At 36.3% G+C, this 22,903-nt stretch overlaps 1 pseudogene; it reads left to right on the plus strand.

The window, feature by feature from the left end:
• LOC128589738 (eukaryotic peptide chain release factor subunit 1-like) overlaps positions 1-22,903 on the plus strand; it is a 150,543-nt pseudogene that overhangs the window by 102,882 nt on the left and 24,758 nt on the right.

Consider the following 22,903-nt stretch of genomic DNA (forward strand, 5'->3'; position numbering starts at 1 on the left):
CTTTCAAGGGTACATGTGAAATTTACTAGGTTTAGAATATAAATGTCTTAACACAATAACTAAGAAAATGCCGTGAAGGCTATGTTAACCAGTTTGATGAAAATATTTCAAAAGGTATATAAAACCAGTACATTGTACCCCATGATTGCATTAATGTACACAGCTATGATTTAATTTAAAAAATGACTATTTTTTTCTTTTTTTAAATTAATTAACTAATTTATTTATTTGTTATTAATATTAAATCATAGCTGTGTACATCAATGCGATCATGGGGCACCATGCTCTGGTTTTATAAACAGTTTGACACATTTTCATCACACTGGTTAACATAGCCTTCCTGGCATTTTCTTAGTTATTGTATTAAGACAATTATATTCTACATTTACTAAGTTTCACATGTACCCTTGTAAGATGCACCAAAGGTGTAATCCCACCAATCACCCTCCCTCTGTCCATCCTCCCCCCTCCCTCCCCTCTCTCTCCCCCTTCCCATATTCTTAGGTTATAACTGGGTTATAGCTTTCATATGAAAGCCATAAATTAGTTTCCTAATAGGGCTGAGTGTATTGGATACTTTTTCTTCCATTCTTGAGATACTTTACTAAGAAGAATATGTTCCAGCTCCATCCATGTAAACATGAAAGAGGTAAAGTCTCCATCTTTTTTTAAGGCTGCATAATAGATCTGCCATTCAATCCTATAATTTCTCTACTAAGTATATACCCAGAAGACTATTTCTGTATGTAAACAGAAAACTATACCCAGAAGACTATTTCTGTATGTAAATAGAAAACTGTACAATGAAGTGCTGTCACAAAAAAGTAGCCTATACCCACTTTTCATATTTTTATTTATTTAATTTATTTTTATTAAATCATAATGGTATACATCACTTACACATTCATATGAATGATAAAATGTAGTCCAAAAAGAAGGAGGGAAGAGAAAGAAGAGGAGAGGGGAGAGCAAATGGAGGGACGAGGGAGGGCATTTGGTGGGACCTTGCCTAATGTGCACAATACAAGGGTGCATTTCAAAATAGCTAAGAGTAAATTGTAGATGTCTTACCACAAAAAATAAGTGAGGAGATGGTTATGTTAATCAGTTTGATTTAAGAATTCCACTTCTCATTTTTAGATAAATAGGTGTAAATTTTTAGAAGAAAAATTTCTGGTAATTTAGAAGCCATTACTTAAAGGCTCTGCAAATATACACTGAGTAAAGGAAAACAAGATAGTACTTTATCATAAAACTATGTCAGTGAATATTGTGGAATTTTTAAACAAGATGGGGCTAAAATGAAAAACTAATGGTTTTATTGTGTCCTTTGTTAAGTAACTCTACTATATACCATGAAGATTTGGGGAAAAAATACTACATTTTAACAATTATTGGAATACGTGCTCAAAGCTGAAATAAACATGCACACAGTCACACTCATGTACACCACACACCTTCTCCGTGTTGGTTCTTAACGCCTAGACAAGCCAGATAAAAATAATTACTATTTGAAAAGGCAACAGAAAAAGACAATTAGAAAATGGAAAATCTTTAATAGGATGCTATGTAATTCATGTCCCAATAGATTCTGGAAAGATGAAGGGAAATAAAATCAAAATGAAATGAGTCATTATGGTTAAATAATTTCGAAGCTTGCTAAATAAGCCATGAAAATATTAGAATAATCATATCATTTTATATGATAAAAATATATTTTGATTTACTTTTATTCTCATTTTCCCCTTGTAATTCTTATTAAAACTTGCATATCTCTCAAAACTTATTTTAAAAGAATGATGAAATTATATGAATATGAAATATGTAACTATGAGTTTGCACTAGTAAATGTCCATTTCTGTCCATTTGTTATGATCACAGACTCTTAAGAATGATTTATTTGATGGCTCGATGAAATCTTATTTCTTGACCCTGCTAAGGAAATGGAAGAAAATACAATTTTTATAAGAAGACATAATACCTTCAAGTAGTCAATTCTCAATATTGGAGTAGAGAATTTGAATAAATATAACCTTTGATTTTATAATTGCTAAAAATTAATATTTTCCCTTTTTTCTAACATATTTGGCTTAATGTAGAAGAGAATAAGGACAGAATATTTTCAAAATATTTTCATAAAAGTTTCCACTGCCTTATCAAATATCAGATGGCTATAAGAGAATGGTTTCATCTCTTGGTTTTTAATTCAGTTCGATATGTCTATGTGTCAATTTTTGTGCCAATATCATCCTGTTTTGAACACTGTGGACTGGTAATATAACTTGAAGTCTGGTAAAGTGATGCCTCTAGCATTGATTTTTTTATTAAAAATTATCTTGGCTAAACGAGTTTTCTTTTAGGTTTCATACAAAATGAAGTACTATTTTTTCCACTTTTTCATTATGATGTTGGTATTTTAATTGGGATTGCATTGAATCTGTAGATTTCTTTGGGTAGGGTAGTAAAGACATTGTAACAATTGCATATAAGGCTACTAGTTTGTTGACATTGATTTTATATCCTGAGATGTTATTGTATTTCTTGATCACTTCCTGGAGTCTTGTGATTTAGTCTCTGGGGTTTTCTAAGTATAAGATCATATCATTGGCAAAGAGTGAGAGTGTGACCTCCTCTGCCCCCATTTGGAGGCCCTTTTTGTCCTTCTCTTGCCTGATTGCATTAGCTAGAACTTCTAGCACTACATTACTTGCGGTGCCAGCAGAAGCTGGTCCGTGTGGCAGTGGTGGGAGTTTACAGACAGAAAAGTCCTGCCCTACATGTTATATAAATATTGGACCTGGGTTACCTTGGGAGAGCTTTGGGAATTAAGGGAGTGATTTTGAACAGTGCCCATGGGGACTGAGCTCTCATTGTTTGACTGTAGGCTGGGCATTGCCATTGTGAAAAACTGCTTTGCACCATCAGACTTCAGAGTCCTAGTGTGAAGCCATTTCTGGTATGCCTAATAAGCTGGGCAGACATTCATGGGGAGATTTTAGTGACGTGCTTTCCTGGGAAAGCCACTGTGTAGCCAAGGGGCACAGTTTAGAAAGGTCAAGGAGTGTTTATTAAGCAGACTGAGAAGAGCTTCAGGCTCCCAGCCCTGCATGGATTGAGGACAAAAGAGTCAGGAAGATGGGACCAGGTCTCCACAGCAAGACAGAGGCTTGATGACTCCATCTTCTACAGCTGTATCAGTGTCATGATTAGCATCTTATACTCCACAAGATCACCTGTTGTCCAGGCACTATATGGCAAGATAAATATATACATATATATTTCCTTTAAAAGTTTTTTTTCAACTACTTTCCCCCTAGATTTTTCTTTTTATTTTTCTCTCTTAAAATTATTCATTGTTTCCTTCTTCAATAATAATGGCACTGTTTTTGCCAGTTTTCTGCTCCTTTAATGCTCATTTCCTTCCACTTTTAAACCTTAAGGTTTTTTGTTTGTTTTGATTTGATTTATAGCATTCTTATTTTGCTTCTCTATTTGGTGGAGGTGGGGGTCTTGTGTCTGCTAAGGCTGGCAAAAGCTGTGACCTTGATGGACTCACCCAACCCAACCCTTCAGAGGCTGGGATTTGTGGGTATGGGTGAAAGCACCCTACTGTGCACACTATTACTCTTGTCTCTTTCTTTGTGTTCCTCTCTTCTTTTGCCAATATTCCCTTTTACTCCCCCCTTTCTGTTTGTTTACTCTTTTTTAATATTTTGTCCTTCTTGTTCTTCACTGCTCTTTTCCTATGGGTCCTATACCAAAAGGACATTTCAACACGTTAGGTCAGGGACAAGGTAACTTAAAGTGGAGGGGGAGGAAGTGAAAGGAAAAAGTAGGGTAAGGAATCAGACATAATGAAAACATTCATGAAGAAGAAACAGCAGAAAAATCCTCGCAACATGAAAAACCAGGAGAGCAATCCCCTCCACCAAGGGATTATTAGGTAGCTACTGCAAAGTATTTTACCTATAAACAAATGTTAGAAATGACAGAAAGAGAATTTAAAATATGGATGGTAAAAAAAAAAAAAGAAAAACATTTTCTGAAAAAGTGGAAAATAACCAAAAGGAAATCCAAGAACAGAATCATATAAGAGATGAATGATATGAAGAATATAGAAAGGATATAACAATGGAGCTTAAGGAATTGACTCAGTCATCAGAGAACTTAAAGATGCAATAGAAAGTATTAATAACAGATGAGACCAGGAGAAGAAAGAATCTCAGAGCTAGGGGAATAAGTGCTTGGGCTCACACAGAGATTTAATGAGACAGAAAAAATGAGAGAGAAATCAGAATGTTCACTGAGAGAATTATGGGACTTCATGAAATATTCAAACATATGAATTATAAGTTTCCCAGAAGGGGAAGAACACTCCAAAGCCATGGAACCCTACCAGAGGATATCATAAATGAAAAATCCCAAGTATCACCAAAGATTTCACCCTTCAGGGGAAACTCAACTCAAACATAGCTTCACCAAGATACATTGTCATGAACTTGTTGAAAGTCAAGATGAAAGAGAAAATTTTACAATTAGCCAGGAGTAAGCACCAACTGACCTACGTGTGTAAATCCATCTGGGTGAGTGTGGAATTCTCAAATAAAACTCTTCAACCCAGAATGGAATAGTCACTTAACTTTAATTGACTTAAAGAAAACAATTTTCAACCTAGAATTCTATATCCTCTTAAGTGAAGCTTCAAAATTAATGCAGAAGTCACATCTTTTACTGATATGCAAACACTGAGGAAATTTGCCACAGGATTAGCTCTACAGAAAATACTTAGACTCATTCTGTAGACTGACCATCACAATGAACCACCAGCAAACTAAACATCCAGAAACTAAATGACAAAACCTAACTTCAATAATGATGCAAAAGATAAAACTATGCAATGCACTTTCACAAAATAAGATGAATAGAACTCCACCACATTTATCAATTATCTCAATAAATGTTAATGTCTTGAATTCTCCACTGAAGAAGCACAGGATGGCTAGTTGAATAAAAAAACACAAGCCATCCATATGATGCCTACAGGAAACTCACCTAGCTTCAAAGACAAGATAAAATTTAGGGTGAAGGGATGGAAAACAATATTTCAGGCAAATGGAAATCAGAAGAAAGGAAGGGTAGCAATCCTATTTTCAGATACAAGTGGATTTAAGCAACTTAAGTCAAAATGAAAAAGATGGACACTTTGTATTGGTCAAGGAAATATTACAACAAGAAGATATTTCAATTCTAAACATTTATGCACTCAACTTAAATGCTCCCAGATTTATGAAACAGTGAGTTATGATCACACCACTGAGTTACAGCCTGGGAAACCACATGGAAACCCATCTTTAAAGAAAATAAAAAGAGATAATATGGAGAATAGACAATTAAAACTCAAAGAAAATAGTAAAGCCCTTGTAAGAGGTAATAAAGCATAAGTAGTTAAACATACATAAACTTAAATATTCAGTCAAGAAACACCATTTCTAAAGGTCCTCATCACACACAAAAACAAACAAAAAACCCTCCCAAACAAAAACTAAGTGGCTTGTTCAGGAAAAGACAAAATACCAGGGAAGCTATGTTTGAGTTGAGTTAACCTTGGCTTCAATATCCCCTGAAGGGTGAAATCTTTGGTGATACTTGGGATTTTTCATTTATGATATCCTCTGGTAGGGTTCCATGCCTTTGGAGTGTTCTTCCCCTTCTGGGAAACTTATAATTCATATGTTTGAATATTTCATGAAGTCCCTGGTATTATAATCTAAGCCCAGGTAAACAAAAGAGTAAATCATTTTTTCTATGCTTATACTTACTCTTACACTACCATTCTATTCAATAGGTGAAAACAACTGATTTTCACCATTTAATGGTTAGGTCATCATTTTAGTATTATACTATCAATTTGATGGATCTACTAAATTAATTCAAGATTTAAACTTCATTTACTGAAGATGTACATCTTTCACTCTCCATGTTGTTAGAATGACATTTATGTTCACTGGGCAGTGTTGGTTATATATGTAACAGGAGTATCCAATGTTCATTAGAAATTGGTCCATGTTGTATTTCTTGCATTGCATTGTATCATTCCCTCTTGGTTCTGAGATGACCTCAGTCTCTGAGAGCAGAAATGCTGGTCCAGATATGGTGCTTTCCCAGTACCTCTTCAAACCTGAGTCCTTCCTGCCAGAAGTTCAAAGCTTTTTTTAGACCACCTGCCCTTCTCTTAAGCTTTCCCAAACTTCCTGAGAACAGAGGGAATCTTGATCTACCTTCTCATACAACCCTGTAGTGCACAGTTCGATGTTGTGAGTCCCCTTTGAGCTCCTGTTTGCCCTTACACACTGGAAGCCACTGCAGCCTAGTGTTTCATTACCACACTGTATGTAGATCTCTCTATCAGGATTAAAGTCTCCAAGCTGGTAACTTTGGCAGTGTCCACACTGCAGCTGGTCATATCCAGCATCTACAGTGTTACTGTGCTAATGTTTGCTCTTAGGGCATTGCCTTGACACTGCTTGAGCAACTAAAGCATCCAAAGTTGGGATCTGTTTCAAGACTCTTTCTGCTACTTAATAGAGTACTCAGACAAAACTGTACCAGGGGTGTCTAACTTGCAACCCATGGGCCGCATGCAGGTTATTTAAGGACTGTCTTGCTTATCTGTGGTGTCAGATAGCATGAAAAGTATGCAAGTAGGCATGAACCTTTTTAAAAAAATTATTATTATCAGTTTTCATTAGTGTTTGTTATTTAATTTGTGGCCCAAGGCAACTTTTATTTTTTTCAATGTGTGGCAGAAAAGAAAAAAGGTTGGACACCCTTGCAAAGCTAGTCAAAATAGAAACAGAGGGACAGCATTCGTTAAGGTCCTTTGGGGCTTTATATTTTCTATGTTTATCCACGTCTCTTCTCTCATCTATATTTTCCTAATTGTAATTTTGTGGGATAGAACTTTGTTCAATTAATTCATTGTAAATTAAGTGTGATTATGTCATGAATTGTTTCAAATTTTCAACCAATGTTTGAATCACAACTTTGATAAATATTTTCAGAGTTTTCCGTGACCTGAACTTAGAGAAATATAAATAGTGCATATATATATATATATAATTTATTATATATATTACATATATATATAGAATTCATTACATATAATGAATTAAATTGCTAATACAACAATTCATTATATATTATATATATATAACATATATGGTTAGATCATCATTTCAGTATTATCCTGTTGATTTCATGGATCTACTAAATTAATTCAAAATTTAAACTTCATCTATTTGTATATATACATATGTATATATAATTCATTATATATTGAATATTATATATAATTCAATATATAATTAATATGAGTCATGAATTAATATGAATCATTGCATTAGCAATTTATATACGTAATGAATTAAATAAGTATTATGTTGCTATCTTCTCTTGAGCTATTTCTGTGAGTTAGGTCTAAATGAAATGAATTATATATATTATATAGATATACATTATATATATACACACACACACACATATGTAAAGGTCAAATAGGAAAGAAAACTGCAGCATTTTGAAGATTGAATATTTATCACATGTAGCAGATTCCCCCCATCTAACTAGCCTAATAGAAGTGATAAAATTTTCAGAAAAGCTATTTTCTCTCACTTGTTGGAACTTGAGACTACTTTAAATTTTATCTAAATCATTTTGGTTGTTCACTAGAAATTTTCATCTCATATTACCTTGTATTTTTCTTTTTTCCTGCTCCAATTCACTTCAGCTAACTCTGGATGCAATTCAAAGTTTGATGTATGGACTAGCAGCATCAATATCAAAAAGCAGCATGTTTTAAATGCAGACTCTCCCATTCTATTTCTGAGCTGCTAAGTCAGAATCTCCAGTTTCATTAATATCTCCACATGATTCATACACATGTTAATTTTACATGAATGTGATTCATATGCACATGCAAGGAACTAAATTAGATGACAAAAGTGGAATTTATGCAGCGATAGCTAACAATCACACCAGCAGGGCTAAAACATGTCACTAGTGTCCTGCCTCCTGTCCATGTCCACACTGCAGCTGGTCTTTTTCAGTGTCCATGTTAATGTTTACTCCTAGGGCATTGTCTTGACACTGCTTGAGCAACTAATGCACCATCTGCCCCTACACCTTAGGCATTGCTTACACCAGTGCTGCTGATGCTGGGGTTAAAGCAGTTTGTAAGTTTGCTTATACTCCATCCCTTACTAAAGCTACTCTATCCTAGGCCTGAAAACAATACATCCCAAGTGACTAGTCACAGCATAATCTGAATGACAGACATTGTACTTATTTAGAATTATTCTAACTCTCACATATGGACCAATTGTCTAATCAAATTTAATCATCAATGAATTTTTTTTTTCTCTAGATATCTCACTGTTTTTTTAAAAAATCCAAATAAATCTATGGCCACTAGTACTACTGATAGGCCCAGTCATACCTGAATCCTAAATTGACATATCTCACTCAAAATTTAAGGTCCTTAAATATCTTAAACATCTCAACTTTTTTGAAAACCAGACTGGAAATACCCAGATTATCCAAATATCCAAATTGGTTTTTTATTCTCTATTTTGCTTCAGGAGAGAGATTACCTTGACAGATTGATAGAGCATTTCAAACTTCAGGATGATAGTGCATAATTTTTCTCAATTTGGGTAGATGGGATTCTCTTTAAGAAAATCATCTGCCCTTGTTACAAAAGGTAAATTTAAATAGAAATCTTCAAACCATTATGTTAGAAATTATATCAAAATGTTGCATATTTCGGGACAAAAAGAAACTTGTGATATTATTTTAGTCTTTTAAGCACAGAGGTTGAATCAATATGTACATTTAGATTTTGTAAGGAATGATGTGCCTTACAATGTTTATAGTGACTGAAAAATTGAAGTATAAAGAAGTATATGTGCAGAGGACTCCAAGAGCCAGATGACCTCTGAGCAAGATGATTTCTGGCTGAGGGGTGGACACTCAGGCAATTTGTCTGCAGGTGTTCATTGTGGAGAAAGAGCCCAAGCCCATGGCCATCCTTAGGCACATAGTCATTGTCTAATACACTCCTTGCCTGTCCTGTACCATTTCAATAAAAGGCTACTGCGGAGGTTGCTCGGGGCTACCCTGCAATCAAGGTTAGCTCGCCTCCTGCAAGCTTGTACTTCTAATCCATGTCATGTCTGGTTCCTTCCTGCGGTGATCAAGACCAGGGCCATGGGGGTTGCAACATCTGGTGTATCTGGCAGGATCTGGCAGGACACAACAGGACACTGGGGATGTTGACTGAAGGGGAAAGGGACACTCAGAAGTAAGTGAAGTCTTTGGCAGACAGAAGGAGGAAGTCCAAAGGGAAACTCCACTCAGGGCAAGTGGGACCTTTGGCCAATCTAGAATCAAGGTTAACCTCGCTCGGAATAAGTGAGGCCTTTGGTAAATAAGCAAAGACATTTAAAGAAAACAATGGGTAACTTCCTGTTTGGGAAGTCATGAGAATTGGAAACTGAGGAAGAAAGTGATGTTCAAGCAGATTTTGAAAGTGAGGAGAATAGTGAGTTTCAGTGGGAATCTGGACCTAAGGCAAACTGGGAATCAAGAGCATATGATACAGACACAAATAGGCAAGGAATTACCTCTGTGGCCATTATGGCTGCTCAGATCAAACAATTAGAAGACTAGGTAAATAGTCTCACAGTCAGAAATGCCCCAATATTGTCCTCAGTGCTTCAGTGGCTCCCTATATAAATGAACACCTGTGACTTCTGTTGTGAAGGCTGTGTTAGAAGGGCGTAAAAGTGGTGACTTTAAGTGGGAAGACACTTCGGGGCTTTTTCCGGTTTCCGTCACTGATATTCCTCCCGATCTAAAACACCCTCAAAGGGGCCAACGTTTTCATCACCATTATGATCACCTTTGTGGTTCTGAAATATTTTAAAAAGGTCATAGCACAGTATGGTATGCAATCCTCATTTTCTAGACGTCTGTTACAGGGGCTTGCACAAGAGCAGTGGCTCATTCCTTATGACTGGGACATGATAGCCAGAACTGTTCTTGAGTCTGGACAGTATTTACAGTTCAAAACCTGGTGGAAGGAGGAGGCTGACCTGATGAGTCACCAAAACCAGCAGAAAGGAGTCCCTATAACATCAGAACAGCTCACTGGGTCTGGTCAGTGGCTGGGGATTCTGAATCAACTTCAATACAATGACATAGTCCAGACAAGGCTGTGTTGTCTTAGGGCCTGGGAAAAGGTTCAGGCTCCTGGAGGTATCTCTAAATCTTTTATTAAGATAATGCAATCAGGGAATGAACCTTTTACTGACTTTCTAGCCTGATTAAAAACTGCAGTGGATAAGGCCATTGCCCAGCCAGAGCTCAGAGGCATGCTTTTCCAAACTTTAGCATTTGAGAATGCTAACTCTGAGTGTAAAAAGGCCTTGAGACCTTTCAAAGCACAAACTGCTCCCTTGGAGGAATATATACGAGCATGTGCTGATATAGGAACAGAATCTCACAAGGCTAATTTACTTGCTGCTACTTTAAAAGAAGGAGTCAGTCCATACCGTCCTAGATGTCATAACTGTGGAAAATTGGGACATAGGAGAAAAGAATGTTAGAAAGGGAAGATCTATAGAAAAAACAATGGGAAAAAGACTTATAGCAAATGGAAATCCCCTGGGTTTTGTCCCCCCCCCACCGGGTTGTGTCCCCTGGGTTGTGTAAGAAAGCACCCCATTGGATGAGCGAGTACTGCCCTCAGTTCGACAAAAAAGGAACACCTTTACCACAGAAAAACTAATAGGCAGGACCAGACTAGGGCCCACAGGCAAAGTATATGGGTCTGTGAATCTACTCATTCACCAGCAACTTCACTCTGTTCAGTCTTTTTTACATGCCACCCCAGGCAGTGTTGCTTTGGAGTTACTGACATATGATAATGTCCTTTTGCTTCCCAGCATGGGAGCAAAAGAATTGAAAGCAGGAGTGTGTGGTCTTCTTCCCCAAGATACTGTTGGATTATTGCTTGGGAAAAGTGAAATAGCATCTCAGGAAATGTTCTTTCGCATAGGTGTTATTGATGGTAATTATTTAGGGGAAATATAGATCATGATCTCGGTAAACCAACCAACTCAAATTTTTTGACTGGACAAAAGATTGCTCAAATGCTACTCCTACCGCTCATTAAGTTACAAGGTACTGGGGAAAACCATACTGGTGAGCCTGGTAACACAAGCCATATTTTCTGGTAAACGTCTGTCAATAAGAGTAGGCCTCAATTGACTCTTACTCTGAAGGATAAAACCTTTACTGGCCTGTTAGACATGGGCACTGATGTTTTGGTTATGGCTCTAAATCATTGGCCCAGGGAATGGCCAAAACAAGTTGTTGATATTACTTTTGTTGGCATCAGAACTCTAGATTCAATCTTTCAGAGTATTTTCCTTAGGGCCGGATAAGCAGAATCTTCAAATCCAACCATATATAGCTGACATTGCTATTAACCTATGGGGTTGTGATTTGCTCCAGCAATGAAATGCTGTGATAACCATACTATTCCCTCATGTTAATTCCTTGCAAATGTCAAATTTAGCATAGAGACCACTGCCCAGAAATATACTCTCAGGTTATCCTGGAACAGTAGTAATCCAGTGTGGGTGGAGCACCGGCTGTTAACTATGGAACAACTGTACGCTTTAAAATATACAACAAAAATTACAAACCAGATGCCATTCTGCTTTCCAAGCTATTTGCATTACACCATTACCTTACAATATATCCGAACCTTGGAATAAAGTGCAAGCTCATTTACAAGGAGTATGGAAAGATAATGATATAACACATGATTTGAGCCTTCTTCGACAAGACATCACAGCTATGAGTCAAGCCCACTTGCCAACAACTTCCCTTCACACATTAGCTGAATCACTAAGCAATAGCTTTAAAGCATTCAATCCTCTTGATTGGATCCAATACTTTGTGTTTATAGCAATAATAGGATGTCTGTTACTTCTTACTGTTCTGCTGTTACCTTGTCTCATTCGTTGTCTTTTTACATCTATAACTTCCATTCGCCAGGAGGTCTTCGAGCTGCGGTTTAATAATAAAAAAGGGGAAAATGCCGTGCCCACGGCATTACCGCCGAAGCGAGGCGGCGCTGACCGCGTTTAGAACGCCGGTAAGGAGGCTTGTGCTCCACGGAGCTTCGCCCCCAGCGACCCCTGCACAAACGGCATCAGAAACGGTGCTCTACGTGCCAAGTCACCCGCAGGAGCTTGAACGACCGTGGCAATCTTTAAAATTTATCACTTTGTTTTTCTTTAGCATAGGTCTGTGTGTTCTGATACTAATCACAATGTGCTTTCTCAGGGCTGGACCCATTGCACTGCAGGATGAGATAAGGCACGAGCTTGCTAGACTCAATACCGCCTATAAGTCAGGCACTAAGACGTTTAAGTAATAAATACCTTCACAGTAAATACCAATGATTTCAGACAATGTATAGATGTTTTATTAAAAGAAAAATCATTTATAACTAGAATAGACAACGATCCTATACAAATCAAAATAGTACAATCACGCAAAGGCAGGGAAAGCAGGATAAACAGAGAAGTAAGAAATTATGCCAGCCTTCCCTTTGTCTTGAGCAGTTAGCAAGAAAATGCAAACCTTGTTATCTCTGGAAAGAGGAAGAAGCAAACAACTTCACAACCATGCTGAGACCAGCTCTTTTATAGTGAGTTAAACTTTGTACTGTTTAGTCTGGACATGCTTTTGACTGTTATCAACAAAAGGCAGAGCAATTGAATTGTTGTTGAAAATGTCTCGAACAATCAGAGCTTACCTAAGCATGAGAAACTGCAAACATAAAGGAAAAATCTGTACATCTAAGTAAATGATTGTAACTCTCCCACTAACTCAAAATAACTCTTGTGTATGATGCCCCCTGCCTGTAAGAAAAAGTGTATAAGTACTTGCATGCTTTCACAGTAAAGTTACAGCTGCATACTCCAACCCGTGGTGTGTCAGACTGTCATTCCTGCGCCGACCTCTCAACCTTCCTCGCTCCTTCTCCCTGCTCTCCCTCGGACTGAAGCCCACCGACTGGGTGGTCCGTGGCAGTACAGGAACAATTGGAGCAAGGGCATACTGAGCCCTCTACCAGCCCTTGGAATTCAGACAATTGGAGAATGCTCACTGACCTTCACAAAGTTAAAGAAACTATTATACCCATGGGACTCCTGAAATTGGGCCTTCCTTTTTCCTCTATGATTCCTTCCAATTGATATTTGTATGCTATTGACTTAAAGGATTGTTTTTTTACCATATACCTGCATCCTGAATACCAACCATGTTTTGCTTTTTCTGTTCCTGTCTATAGTCAGCAGCAGCCTCCCAAGCATTATCAGTGGAAGGTTCTGCCACAAGGTATGCTGAAGAGTCCTACACTGTATCAACAGTTTGTTGATCAACTGTTACAGATTCTTAGAAAAGATACACTACAGCCTACATTATTCATTATATGCATGACATCATATTGGCACATCAGAGTTTGACAGTTTTACAGGAAATGTTTGAACAAGCTGTATGTACATTAAAGTCTTATGGTCTTCAAATTGCTTCAGAAAAGGTGCAAGCTACAGCTCCTTATAATTATTTGGAATATAAATTGACTCAAACTCAAATTCTTCCACGATGTGTTCAACTCTGATTGGATTCCTTTTCTACTTTAAATGACTTTCAAAAGCTATTAGGTCATATTAATTGGTTACGTCCTATTTTAGGAATACCAACCTATGCTTTGTCTAATCTTTTCAAAATTATGGAAGGGCCTTTGTACTAAAATAGTCCTTGTTTACTCACTCCAGAAGCCAAGAAGAACTGCAGCTAATTGAAAAAGAGTGCATCAAAAGAATTAGATAGGGTTGATGTCAGATTTCTTATTTGGCTAAAAATTATAGCCACTAGTCAGTCACTTATTTATTAAGTAGATACTCTTTTAGAATGGCTGTTCCTTTATAACAGAACTACACAAAAATTACATGGGTCTTCCTAAATCTATTAAAACTGATAATGCACCTTCTTATTCTATTCACAAATTAAATACCTTCCTATCTTTTTGGAATATTCAATTATCTCATGGTATCCCTTACAATTCACAAGGACAAGCCATGATTGAGTGACATCATAAAAAATTGAAAGATATGTTAGATAAACAGAGAGGGGGAGAGGATATCTTCCCCTTGAATAATAGTCCTAAGTACATGCTCACTAGAGCTCTTTTCACTCTCAATTTTCTGAATCTCAGCAATGACAGAAAAACAGCTACAGAAGGCCATTGGACATCTCTCATTCATCTGCCATCTTCTCCATTACAGCAACCTATTTTTTTATAGAAAATCTGAGACTTCAGAGTGGAAACATGGTTATGTACTGCATTGCGGTCAAGATTTTGCTCATATTATTACAGAACATCAAGAGAAGCAGTGGTTACCAGCCTACTGGATTAAGGCTTGACATGAAAAGAAAACTGTGCCAGGGCTTTAACAAATCTGTTTTCACCAACTTTTCTATTATTCACAAGACCCTGATTTTTGGTGCCTATGTAATTTCATAATAGAGAGGCACTGAAGCAATCTCCTCTGTGGGAACTCTAGCTGCCTCTCCCATATCACCGTCCATCATCAGCAGGAAGCAGTTAAGAGTGGTCAGCATCCTGCTTCCCTAAGAGGCAGTTGGAGCTTCTATGCAGAGAAAGAAGATTGATATAGGATTTCATTATTTGGGGCTGAGTAATAAGCCCCAGGTAAGGTCAGTATGCATCCTCTAAACCTTAGGAGGTTATGTACAACAAAGACCTTGAACAGCAGGTCTAATAGTTATACTGGTATTGGTTAAGGTAAGAGAATTTCACTTGTTGGATTTATATCTGTTTCAGTTGGGCACCTGATCTTTACTTAAAGTTGTACTGCTCTTTGGAAAGGGTCCGAGTTTGGTACAGCTCTTTCCCTGCCTAACATAACTTCAGGTGGTGGTTAATACTTCCTATGGAAGTATCATGGGCCCCATGGGTCAGCCCATAGCACATAGTTGAGTGATGATTAGTACAAAGATGACATGTTTTCCCAATGCCTAGTTTGGCTAAAATAGTTTCCCTTATACCTGGATTAGTCCCATTGGCATAATTCTATTATACTTATATGCCCTTTTGTTTCTTTTACTTAGCAAGAAGAAAAGCTCCTAAGTGAGAACAGCTGAAATAACCGATGACAGATTTTCTTCCTTGCTTATCCATAAATGTCTTTAATACACTAAAGGGGGGAAATGTAGAGGACGTCAAGAGCCAGAGGACCTCTGAGCAACATTATTTGCGGCTGGGGGTAGGGTGGGGGTGGACCCTCAGGCAATTCATCTGCAGGTGTTCTTTGCAGAAAAAGAGCCTGATAATACTAATACTCTCCTCACTTGTCATGTACCATCTCAAAAAAGGCTACTGCAAAGGTTGTTCAGGGTTACCCTGCAATCAAGGTTAGCCCGCCTCCTGCAAGCTTGTACTTGTAATCCGCATCAGGCCTGGTTCCTTCCTGTGGTAATCAAGACCAGGGCCATGGGAGTTGAGACACATATGCAATAAATTATTAGAGGGATATTGGTCAGTTTTTAAATGGTGATTTCAGTGTAATTATCAGGGAAATGAAAATGCATTGGAGTGTGAATGAGCTTTACATTTGTATTTTGGTGTTAGTCTCATAAGGCCCTGTGTATACAGGCTTTCTTTTCTATTGTCTTATCCATTTAGATCTCCTCTTCGTTGACATACTGCCACAGCAGAAACTAATGATAGTTATTAAAGAGTGTACAAACTGTAAAATATCTAACATAGTAATGGAATTCTAAAGAATTTCTAATAATTAAAGAGTGAACTTGTTATGATCTGGCTAAATTTCAAATGGAAAATTACATGGTGTATCTATTTTCTCTGGTATTTTCATTTATTCTGTAGCCTTTAAAAGCAAAATAAAAATAAATATAAAATGGAATCCACAAATTCACTTATAATAGAAATGCACAGAGTATTCTTCTATGCTATTTTCTTTGGATTTCCAAAGGATGTGTATACTTCTGCTGAATATGTGCATCTTAATGAAAGGATATGATGAAGTATCTTTGATAGTCTTGAAAAATTTATGTCATCTAAATAGTGAATTGGGGTTCTACGAGTAAATGTATAAACATATATCTTTGCGAGTAAATGTATAAACATATATCTTTGCATATATTTTAACTAAAACTTGGGAAAACACAAACCCAGAGTGAATTAGGCACTCCATAAAATCATCGGTCCTCTGTACACAAACAACTGGTCACTTAGATCTCAGAAACATACACGCTCTCACCAATATCATTCTTTCACCTCCCAATCTGCACAGCTTATGTTGTGTATTTTAGTATTAGTTCTAAGAATAGAAAGAAGCAAAGGTTACTTTTACTGAACAAGATTGAAGTAGAGTTTTTTTCTGGCAGTTAATTTCAGATCTGTTTCCTTCAATTTTTTTTTTCTATTTGAATAAAATACAATAAATCTAAGGTCTTATACGAAGTAAAAAAGACATTCATTTTATGTCTGTATCAATATACTATGGAATTCAAATGCTGTTGCCCTGTGGTCACTCCTAGTAGGAAATAATATTTAAAATTAAGGACAGATAAAGAGCTTCCATATATAACTATAAATAAGAAAGATTTTAAAGACATCTAACTTCATTCATGAGTGCTTCCATGCTCTCTTAGTTGATGTCATATCAGAAGGTTATAAAAAGCTATTTGAGAGACACTGAAGAATGGTGAGGGAACATTTTTCTTTTAGTAAATATTAGCTGTAATGGTTTACACCTCATCTAGAAAAGGCGGGAAGTGGAATTGCTTTTGCCTTTTGACAATACAGTAGAACATCTTTTCTATAGCACTCAAGGAATATTTCTAAGAGATAGTTCAACAAACTGTGAGAAGCAAGCTATATTATCTCCCTGCTGAAAAGAATGAGGGATAGTGAAATTGGAAGGTTAAATGGTTTGCTAAGCATCTCATGCTAAGTTATTGGCAGAGGAAATGCAGGAGAAGGGCGTCTGGACTTTAAATCTGTTGCTTAGCTACTGATCCACAAGAGCTCCCAATTGACTTGAACTACAGGGTACTAGAGAATTTGAAGATTCAAAAAGATCATGCCTCCTCTACTGAAATAAAAAGTAGAAAATTCTATCAACTGATTGTTTTATATGCAAACCGTTTGATCACTCTCATCAAATAGATTCATACATTAGTATACTCAATTAATTTTTGAATTTTCATATTGTCACCAATAGATTCTTAGATGATATTGTACTGCAAATATCTATTAAAAATTGATAGATACTTTAGTGCAACTGAAATAGGTGTATAGAGGAAATTTCTTAAGGTAATCATAATCCTTACTTTCCCTCAGTTGTAAGAAAGAAATTTATGGCAGCTGTCATTTGATATATGTTGTTATGTACTCCACTCTAACACAATGGAAAATTGAAGCAGAATTAATATCGTGCCTTCTGCATCTGCGCCTTGGCAGTGTTGGTGCAGTGGTCGAGGGGAGGCAGAGCTGGAGAACCAAGTGCTGCAGAGAGAGTGAGTGCAGTGGAAGCCCACAGGTCCCTAATTAGATGAGGGAGACCACAGCACACCCCATGCTGCTGCCAGTGCCAACCCCAGAACCGTCCCTTGAACCTAGAAAGCCCTCCTCTGGCTGCACTACTCCCCTGTGAGCATTTAACAAGCCTAAGGGTGATACAGGGTTCCTCCATTCAGGGATGAACAGGGACCCTCATTTCCTAGGCCTGGACAATTTCATAAATGCACTATATCCATTCATTAATGCACTTATTCATCTTGCCCCAGTAGAAGGGAGTGTATCCATTCACTTGTTACCAAGTCCTGGCCAAATGTAACTACAAAGGACCCAGATGCCTATATAAACCCCTAGACTAGGAACCCAGGCAGAAGATTTTTTGACTTAAGTCTTTCCCTCTGCCAAGAGCTCTGGTGCTTTTTCTGTATTCTTTTCTGTAAATAAATCCTGTCTTACCACTGATCTGTGGTCCATGATTCATTCTTCGAATCCTGGAGACCAAGGAACCACTGAAGAAAAAATTCTGGTATCACTCTGAAGCCCCACTATTCTATTTCTCTGTATGAAAGTTCACAAACCACCTAGATGATCATACAAGGCAAAGATTGCTCAGTTCTAAGGCCCAAGGCACCAGGGAAGGAAGCTACACTTTTCTGAGACCATGGTTTCTTTCCATCAGAGATACCAGCCAGCAGAACATGAAAAATTACATAAATATGTAACTTTAAGATTTATTACTGATGTTGAATTTACTACAGTTGTGGTCAGTGACTGAAGAAATCATCAATACTCAGAAGCCTACTGAGCTTGCAGACTCCAACTAATATTTTTAGACCTACTTAACAATAAAAAAATAAAATAAAATAAAAATCACATCTTAATATCCACCCTAATATTATTTTCAGCATCACAGTTGGTTATATGTTTAATTCATTTGCAAGTGTGCTGTGGAAACCTTGTTTACAGACATTCCCTCCTTAACAAGAACCACCACTTTGGTCAAACACCTCTTGCATTTCTCTCATCTTACAGTAGTGTTTGCAACCATGCATTTATTATGTAATTTCTCCGTTGCATATATGTTAATTTCTTTTCAGTTCTTGATAAGCTCCCTACATTTCATGAATGTGACAATGTTTTCTCATGTGTTTCTCCTAATTTCACCTGATGATTTCCATTGGTATGCAGGCATAATAAATCCTCCACTCCTTATTTTTCCTTAGTTGCATATTGAGCTATCAACAGAAATAAGGGAAAATAAAGAGAAAAGCTTAAGGTAAGTATTTTGTGCTTTGGGGACAGGAGTTTAAGATTAAATGAAGTACTGATTGGGGGCATTACTGTGGTTTTTATTTGTCTACAACAAATTATATTCTTTCTCATACTATGTATGTTGTTTCACTCGTGGAAACAAAGATGGGTTAGCTAGAACTGTATCTTAACTTAGTTGAAGAAGCCAGTCTAGAATAATATAGGCAGACATCTACTAATATATTTCTAAGTTATATAATCTCATGTTGTAAGAAAATAATATACTCTTGAATTTTAAGAGTATATTTAACAAACATAACATTAGCAAAATACCAACTTACCTACTTTTTTGACAAGTTAAGCAAACTACAGTGCAAATTAACACACTTAAATTGTAAAAATATTCTAAAAGTTCTAATAATTTAAGAAATACATAATTATAAAGTCAAGATACATTTATGGAAGCTCTATATGCATTTGCAATTTTATTTTTTTAACTTTTTTATAATTGGATAAAAGTTCATTTCTCCTCAAGATACATTTACACATTATTTTAAAAGCATAAATTCATGAAATAAGATAATCAAAGAAGGTCGCCAAGATTATGCAGCATATGTAAGCAACTAAAAATACATTAAAATATGTTATTAGCTTGATGTTTTGTCAATCAAAAGGTAAAATAGTCAAAAAAAGGAAATAAAATATATGTGAGTGACTTTTTAATATAAATCATCATATTTACCTTAATGAACAAAGATTGAGGAGGAAGGAATCTTCCCCAACAGTTCTATGAAGCAAACATCACCCTGATGACAAAACTAGGAAAAGACCCATCTAAAAAGGAGAATTTCAGACCAATTTCACTAATGAATATAAATGCAAAAATTCTCAACAAAATCTTATCCAAAAGATTACAGATCATTATCAAAAAAATCATACATCATGATCAAGTAGGTTTCATCTCAGGGATGCAAGGCTGGTTGAATATATGCAAGTTTATAAATGTTATTCACTGTATCAACAGAAGTAAAACCAAAGACTATATGATCCTCTCAATAGATGCAGAAAAAGCATTTCATAAAATCCAGCATCCTTTTCTAATTAGAACACTGAAGAGTATAGGCATAGGTGGCACATTTCTGAAACTGTTTGAAGCTATCCATGACAAACCCACAGCTAATATTTTACTGAATGGAGTAAAACTGAAAGCTTTTCCTCTTAGAACTGGAACCAGACAAGGTTGTCCTCTGTCACCTTTACTATTCAACGTAGTGCTGGAATTGTAGCCAATATAATTAGACAAGACAAGAAAATAAAGGGCACCCAAATTGGAGAAGGGAGGTCAAACTCTCCCTCCTTGCTGATAATATGATCTTGTACTCAGAGAACCTTAAAGACTCAACCACAAGACTCTTAGAAGGCATTAAAAAAAATACAGTAATGTTTCAGGATATAAAATCAATGTCCACAAGTCAGTTGCTTTTGTATATGCCAACAACAGCCAAGATGAGAGGTTAATTAAAGACACAACTCCCTTCACCATAGCCCCAAAGAAAATGAAATACTTAGGAATATACCTCACAAAAGAGGTGAAGGACCTCTATAAAGAAAATTATGAAACCTTAAGGAAGGAAATATCAGAGGATTTAACAAATGGAAGAATATATCATGCTCATGGTTGGGAAGAATCAACATTGTTAAAATGTCTATACTTACCAGAATAATTTACCAATTCAACGCCATCCCTGTTAAAATACCAACATCCTATTTTCAAGACTTGGAAAAAATGATTCTGTGTTTTGTATGGAAGCAGAAAAAACCCCGCATAGCTAAGGCAGTTCTTAGTAATAAAAACAAAGTTCGGGGGTATCACCATACCAGATTTCAGGCCATATTACAAGGCATAGTGGTCAAGAAAGCATGGTATTGGCATAAAAATAGAGACATAGACATTTGGAATTGAACAGAAAACCGGGAAATGACAGCCACCTAATCTTCGATAAACCTAACAAGAACGTCCACTGAGGGAAAGATTCCCTATTCAATAAATGGTGCTGGGAGAATTGGATATCCACATGTAAAAGATTGAAACTGGACCTGTACCTTTCTCCACTCACAAACATTGATTCAAGATGGATAAAGGACTTAAATTTAAGGCATGAAACAATAAAAATCCTCAAAGAAAGCATAGGAAAAACACTGGAAGATATCAGCCTGGGGAAAGACTTCATGAAGAAGACTGCCATGGCAATAGCAAGAACAGCAACAATAAACAAATGGGATTTAATTAAACTGAAAAGCTTCTGTACAGCCAAGGAGACAACAACCAAAGCAAATAGACAACCTACCCAATAAGAAAGGATATTTGTGTATTTTGAATCAGACAAAAGCTTAGTAACTAGGATTTATACAGAACTTCAATTAATCCACAAGTAAAAAACCAACAATCCCATACATCAATGGGGAAGAGAGATGAATAGAAACTTCTCTAAAGAAGACAGATGAATGCCCAGCAAACACATGAAAAAATGCTCATTATCCCTAATTATTAGAGAAATGCAAATTAAAACCACCCTGAGATATCATCTAAGTCCAGCGAGAATGGCCTATATCACAAAATCTCAAAACTGCAGATGCTGGCACAGATGTGGAGAGAAAGGAACACTTTTATACTGCTGGTGGGACTGCAAAAATTTGGAAGGAAATATGGAGAAACCTTAAAGAACTCTACCTAGACCTCCCATTTGATCCTGCAATCCCATTACTGGACATCTATCCATAAGGAAAACAAAAATTTTTATTATAAAAATACTTGTACTAGGCTGTTTATTGCAGCCCAATTTACAATTGCTAAAATGTGGAAACAGCCTAAATGCCTTTCAATCCAGGAATGGATTGGCAAGCTGTGGTATATGTATACCATGGCATATTACTCAGCTATTTAAAAAAATGGAGATTTTGCAGCATTTGTACTAACCTGGATGGAGGTGGAACACCTTATCCTTAGTGAAGCATCACAAAAATGGAGAAGTATGAATCCTATGTATTCAACTTTGATATGAGGACAAATAATGACAATTAATGTCATGGTGGGGCATGGGGGAAGGGGCGAGCAGGCAATGAAAGAGAGAGGGGGTGAGGGTAAGGAAAAGAAAAAAAGAAAGAAAATAGTGACTAATTCTCACATAAATTGGATTTGATTTTGACTAAAGTACATTACTTAAACATTAATTTTTACTTCAACTTGTTAATATGTTGTTTAGGATACAGGATACTGCATCCTCATTTATAAGTGAATTATGTTTGTAATTTCCCCTTTATAATAATATATTTTTTCTAATTTTGTTATCAGGTGTATCCAGATTAAGTAGAATGATTTTGAAGTATTTCTTCTTTTTCTATTGTCTATACGATTTGGCATAATCTATTTTTTGAAAGTATCTTTTATCTTTATTTATAAATATTAGTTGTCTATTCTTTGATACTTTTGGAGAAAAATAACAAGAAGTAGTTAATTGATGACTACATACTGAACCTCAGAGTCAAAGCATTCTATAATAGACATACTCTTATTTGACAATAAGAATGTTACTTTCTTTGCATTACTACTATTATTATTGCTTAATACTTTGTTGCAGCAATCTTCTGATTTCTTTTCTGAATGTATTTGTCTTCGTTTGTTCTTTGTGAGGTTTTTGTTTCTGGTCCCTATCTTAAACATTGCTATTGTTAAATTTTAAGCCTTTTTAATTTTGTGAAGCAAAAAAGTGGAAGCCTAGTGAACACATGTATATGTGAAAATTAAAAAATAAGAAATTTGAAGAAATTTCACTCTGTTTCTTGTTTGGTGAGAGGTTTTGCCATAATGGAAGTTGGATTTTTGTCAAATGCTTTTTCTGCCTTAATTGATATGATTTGTGCTGTTTTTCTTTGTCAGTCTATTGATAT

This window comes from Nycticebus coucang, chromosome 7 (assembly GCF_027406575.1).
Source record: "Nycticebus coucang isolate mNycCou1 chromosome 7, mNycCou1.pri, whole genome shotgun sequence".
NCBI lineage: Eukaryota > Metazoa > Chordata > Mammalia > Primates > Lorisidae > Nycticebus > Nycticebus coucang.